Source organism: Suricata suricatta, chromosome X (assembly GCF_006229205.1).
Source record: "Suricata suricatta isolate VVHF042 chromosome X, meerkat_22Aug2017_6uvM2_HiC, whole genome shotgun sequence".
NCBI lineage: Eukaryota > Metazoa > Chordata > Mammalia > Carnivora > Herpestidae > Suricata > Suricata suricatta.
The window spans coordinates 76,588,642-76,594,852 of NC_043717.1; the positions used below are offsets into that span (position 1 = coordinate 76,588,642).

Below are 6,211 nucleotides of genomic sequence, written 5' to 3' on the forward strand. Positions count from 1 at the left end.
GCAGAAGATATGAACAGACACTTCTCCAAAGAGGACATCCAGATGGCCTACAGACACATAAAACGATGCTCAACATCACTCATCATCAGGGAAACACAAATCAAAACCACACTGAGATACCACCTCACACCAGTCAGAGTGTTAACCCCTTTTAAACATGCTTAGAAGAATCTGAAGACATCCTAAGTGACTGTATTTTCTGAAAAATTACCAAAATTTAACCATAAATAAATGGAAAAACTGAACCGATTAATAATTATAGGAGAAATTAAAATAGATTGAGATATTTAACAATTAAAAGTCATTCCACTCAAGTGGTTTCACAGCTGTATATATAGACCTTTAAAAAATACAGATGATCATCTTATTATTAAAAATAATTTGGATTATGGAAAAAGGATTAATTTTACAGAGCTAGCATAAGGTTAATGCCAAAATCTAATCAAGATAACCTAACGTGAAAACTATAGACTATTTTAATCATGAAAATAATACCAAAATTTCTAAATAAAATATTAGCAGATTATAACACAGTTGTGAATTTGAAGAATAATACCTTATGACCAAAACGAATTTATCCTAAGAATGCAAGCAAGGTCCGATAGGAGGAAATTGTCAATACAATTTGGTAAATAATGTCAATGACTTAAAGGAAAGAAAAGATAATTATATCAGTACATGAATAAAATAATTTGCTTTAATTCAGCACCTATTTAAAAAACTAAAGTAAAATTGGAACAGAAATAAACTACTTATACAAAAAAAGGAGACTACGTACCTCACAACAATAATAAATATAATAAATTGTGAAATACTGGAACCATTGTCATTAAAATCAAGAACAAAGTAGCTTTGCCACTATTAGTACTATTGTTCAAGGTTCTGGTTTTTTGTAGGAAGAGGACATGAAAATAAGATAAATATTTAACAGAGGAGACAAAATTATCTGTATATTTACATAATATAATTGTATAATAAAACGCCCAAGAAACTTTACAAAAATATGTTAGAACTAACAATGTACTTTGATAAGGTGAGAGAATATAAGAGAAATATACAAATATCAATAGCTTTAAAAAAGTTAACCATAATCATTACCTTTATATTTACATAATATAATTGTGTAATAAAATAGCCAAGAAACTTTACAAAAACGTGTTAAAGCTAACAAGGGTTTGGTAAGGTGACAGAATGTAAGACTAATATACAAATATTAATAGCTTTAAAAATTTTAACAATAATCATCACCGTCACTCAGAAATTGAAATGTAAGAAACCCAGTAGATAATAATGACATCTTAAGATATCCAGGAATTAATTTATTTAGCAAGAAACAGGATATATGTAAAAGAAGTTACTGAAGGGAATAAAACAAGACCAAAGAGAATAGAGAAGCATTTATATTGTTGAACAGAAAGACTCAAACTAAGGAAAATATAATTTCTTAATTAAATTAAGATATAAATTACAGAAAGTATGTCATTCAGGTTTTCTATTCAGGTGGGCAAAAAATTAAAGTTTAAACAAAGAGATAAATATGTAATGTTTCCACAAAATATTTGATTAAGGAAAAAGGACATTATAAAAAAAAGGCAAAGTAGGGAAATCTAAAATCCCATCTCTCCACTAATGCAATAATTAACCATCATAACACAAACCATCAGAATCAACTTTTTCTGAACTCTGGAATGTAATAAACACTTAAAACAATAAGATTAGTGCTTAATAAAGAAAGAAGCTACTAAATTTTGGTAAGAGAATTTTGTAGCATATCTAATGAACTGCCTACCATCTCCCACTTCTTAGCTTGGATAAAGCTATGGAGACAGTGGCTCACATTCCTAGTTGTGGCTTGCTGGGACCAGGCAGGGCAATATGGATTTTGTTCTCAACGAATTCTGGACTTCTGTTTTGACTGCTTAATACATATGTACTGAATTGCTGCATGGAAAAGAGGGATCAGCTGAGAGGATTGCCTTTTTTTATATTCCTTCCCCGCTTGGAATTTTTTCAGAGTTAGACAAGCCTCTCCAGTATTATTTGCCAAAATCTGAACAGCAGATTTGAGCAAGTAGAAGAAATAACTAGTGAAATTTAAAATATCTCAATTAAAATTATCTAGTCTGAGGGGCAGAAAGTAAAAAGAATGAAGAGCACCTCAGATGTATGTGAGGCACCACCAAGTGTACCAACAGATGCATAATGGGAGTACTAGAAGGAGAAGAGAAAAAGTGGCAGAAAGTATATTTTAGTAGATAATGGCTGAGAAGATCCAAAATTTGATGAGGTACATGAATCTATATATCCAAGAAGGTTAACAAACTCTGAGAAGGCTAAACTGAAAGGAATTCCACACTGGGACACATTAAAATCAAACTATCCAAAGACAAAGACAAAGAAGGAGTCTTGAAAGAAGCAAGAGAAGTAACTTGTCACAAACAATCCTCAATAAAACTAATATCCAATTTCTCTTCAGAAATCATAGAAGCCAGAAGGTAGTGGGTAATATATTTTTTAATAGTTTATTGTCAAATTGGTTTCCATATAACACGCAGTGCTCTTCCCCAAAAGTGCCCTCCTCCATTACCATCACCTCCCTTCCCCCTTCCCCTCCCCCTTCAACCCTCAGTTCGTTGGATTTCAGTATTTAATAGTCTCTCAAGTTTTTGGTACCTCTCTCTCCCCAACTCTCTTTCCCCCTTCCCCTCCCCATGGTCCTCCATTAGGTTTATCCTGTTCTCCTGTTAGACCCATGAGTGCAAACATATGGTATCTGTCCTTCTCTGCCTGACTTATTTCGCTTAGTATGTCACCCTCAAGGTCCATCCACTTTCCTACAAATGGCCATATTTCATTCTTCCTCATTGCCATATAGTACTCCATTGTATATATATATACCACATCTTGATCCATTCATCAGTCGATGGACATTTAGTCTCTTTCCATGATTTGGCTATTGTTGACAGTGCTGCTATGAACATTGGGGTACATGTGCCCCTATGCATCAGCACTTCTGTATCCCTTGGGTAAATCCCTAGCAGTGCTATTGCTGGGTCATAGGGGAGTTCTATTGATAGTTTTTTGAGGAATCGCCATCCTCTTTTCCAGAGTGGCTGCACCAGTTTACATTCCTACCAACAGTGTAGGAGAGTGCCCGTTTCTCCACACCCTTGCCAGCATCTATAGATCAACAAGACAAAATCTCTAAAGAAACAATGGACCTGAATGACACATTGAAAGAGATGGAATTGATAGATATATTCAGAACTCTGCCTCCTGAATTTAGGAAATTCACCTTCTTCTCCAGTGCACATGGCACATTCTCCAAGATAGATCACATACTGGGGCATAAAGCAGCCCTTTATAAGTATAAATGAATTGAGATCATACCATGCACACTTTCAGATCACAATGCTATGAAACTTGAAATTAACCACAGGAAAAAGTCTGGAAACCCTCCAAAAATGTGGAGGTTAAAAACCACCCTACTAAAGAATGATTGCGTTAATCAGGCAATTAGAGAAGAAATTAAAAAATATATGGAAACAAATGAAAATGAAAATACAACAATCCAAAATCTCTGGGACGCAGCAAAGGAAGTCCTAAGAAGAAAGTATACTGCAATCCAGGCCTATTTCAACAAACTAGAAAAAGCGCAAATTCAAAATCTAACAGACCACCTAATGGAACTAGAAAGGGAGCAGCAAGAGCACCCCAAACCCAGCAGAAGAAAAGAAATAATAAAGATCAGGGCAGAAATAAACAATATAGAATCCAAAAAAACAGTTGAGCATATCAATGAAACCAAGAGTTGGTTCTTTGAAAAAATAAACAAAATTGATAAACCTCTAAGCCAGGGTAATATGTTTAAAATGTTGAAAGAAAAAAAGCCTTCTCTATCCAAATTCTATATCCTGCAAAACTATCTTTCAAAAATAAACGTGAAGTTCATACATTCCCAGATAAAAGCTGAATGAGTTGATTGCCAGTAAACCTGCTTTATAAGAAATGCTAAAGGGAGTCCTTTAGGCTAGACAACAATTCAAAACCATATGAATAAATAAAGAACACTAGCAAGGAGAACTACATAGCTAAATATAAAAGCCAGTATTCTTCTACTTTTGGTTTATAAGTCCTTTTTTCTATATATGACTTAGAAGACAAATCCATAGAACAAAAATTATAAATCTACGTTAACCGACACACAGCATATAATGATGTAAGTTGTGACAATAACAGCATAGAAGGGGAGGAATGGAGCTGCATAGGAACAGAGTGTTTATACTATTGAAGCTAAGTTATTATTTTTAAAATGTTTTTATTTAGTTTTGAGACAGAGAGAGAGAGAGAGAGAGAGAAAGAGAGAGAGCGAGCGAGCAAGCATGAGTGGGGGAGGGGAAGAGAAAGAGATAGGGAGACATGGAATCTGAAGCAGGCTTCAGACTCTGAGCTGTCAGCATAGAGCCCAATGTGGGGCTCAAAGTCATGAACCACGAGACCATGACCTGAGCCAAAGTCAGACACTTAATGGACTGAGCCACCCAGGTGCCGTGAAGCTAAGATATTATTAATTGCAACTAGCTTCGTATACATTGACGATGTTGATTTTAATCCCTAGGGTAACTACTAAGGAAATAATTAGAAATATATATAAAATAGACCCTTTCCTGCAGTGCCTCTCTGGCTCAGTCAGTAAAGCATGAGACTTTGATCTTGGGGTCACATTGGTGGTAGAGTTCACTTAAAATACATGTAGATAGGAAATGAGAAGTAAATCAGAATGATATATATAAAAAACAAACACAAAAGAAGTTTGATGGAATGTAAAGAATGTTGTTTGAAGGCTATAATAAAGAACTTGAGAAATAAAAAATAGACGACATATAAAAAGCAAATAGCAAAGTGGAAGAAGTAAGTCCAGTAATTACAGTTTGAAGGAACTGGGTGAAATCAGTACTAGATAATGATGTTCTAGTCAGATATATTGGTGCTTGAGGGATTTTGGGGGAGTGGGGTGGAGGGGAATAGGGGAAGAAAGAGCCAGTCAGCATTTGGAGCAAGGCATTGAGATCCGGTGATGGAGAATTAGGAGTCTTCAGAATATTGATCAAAAGTTCTTAAATTTGGCTGTACCTTAGAGTGATCTGAGGAGATTTTTATAAATATCCGCGCTTGGGTCATAGTACCACCCCCTCAACACTGACACTTAACAACTGCTCCCTGGGTGAGTGTAATATGCAGCCAAGATTGAGTGCCATCATTATAAGGCAACTGGAACTGTTGGGAGTGGATGTGAGCTGCAGTGAGAGTAAAAAGAGATCAGGGGAACTGCAGAGGAAATGTCAACTTAGAGTGGAGAGAGGTTTAGATCGCCCCTGTCCAGTGTAGTAGCTGCTAGCTACATGTACTTATGTAAATTTAAATGAATTAAAATGAAGTGAAATTAAAAAATTCAGTGCTGCAATTCCACTAGTCCCATTTCAAGCACTTAATAACTACAGGTGACTCATGACTACTATGCTGAACATGGTACAGCACCAATACAGAACATTTTCATCATTACCAAAAGTTCTCTTGAACAGTGTGGATCACCCCAATGCCTCTTTTCCCTCCACAATGTCTCTGATACAAAGGACTTTTTCAAATTCAGGGTAGAAAAATATAGTATCTATGTTAAAATGTAGGTATTCTACTTTGCATAATACATTTTCATGGCTATGGACATGTGGTGTTTTTATTTTTGTAAGGTCTTCAAATCTTTATTAACTTCTCTTTGATGTCCAGCAGAGTTATGTAGAACTGCTGGCAGCTGAATTAAATCAATGCTTTTCATTTTCACTAAAGTGAAGCCATGAACAAAAAATATATATTTGTCTCCCTCAAGTCACTCAGCTGAATCGGGAAGTTTAAATCTGTTGCTCAAAACTCATTATCACTTTGTCTGCATGATGCTCCTTCAAGTAGTCAAGGAAAAGGCAGAATGGGATGACACAGATTATAGTAAATAATAGGCAGTGTAATTGGTTAAACGTCTTGCATCTGATTATTAGTCTTTTTTTAAGATTTGTAATTTATTTATTTATTTTTTCCCATAATATTTTATTGTCAAATTGTTTTCCATACAACACCCAGTGCTCTTCCCCTTAAGTGCCCTCCACCATCACCACCACCTCTTTTCCCCCCTCCCCCTTCCCCCTCAACCCTCAGTTCA

The 6,211-nt window shown here is 35.3% G+C and overlaps 1 protein-coding gene across 1 annotated transcript in view; it reads right to left on the bottom strand.

Annotated features, from left to right (window-relative positions):
• The window catches only part of TRPC5 (transient receptor potential cation channel subfamily C member 5), a 153,035-nt gene that overhangs the window by 143,702 nt on the left and 3,122 nt on the right, over positions 1–6,211 (bottom strand). The window lies entirely within an intron of this gene.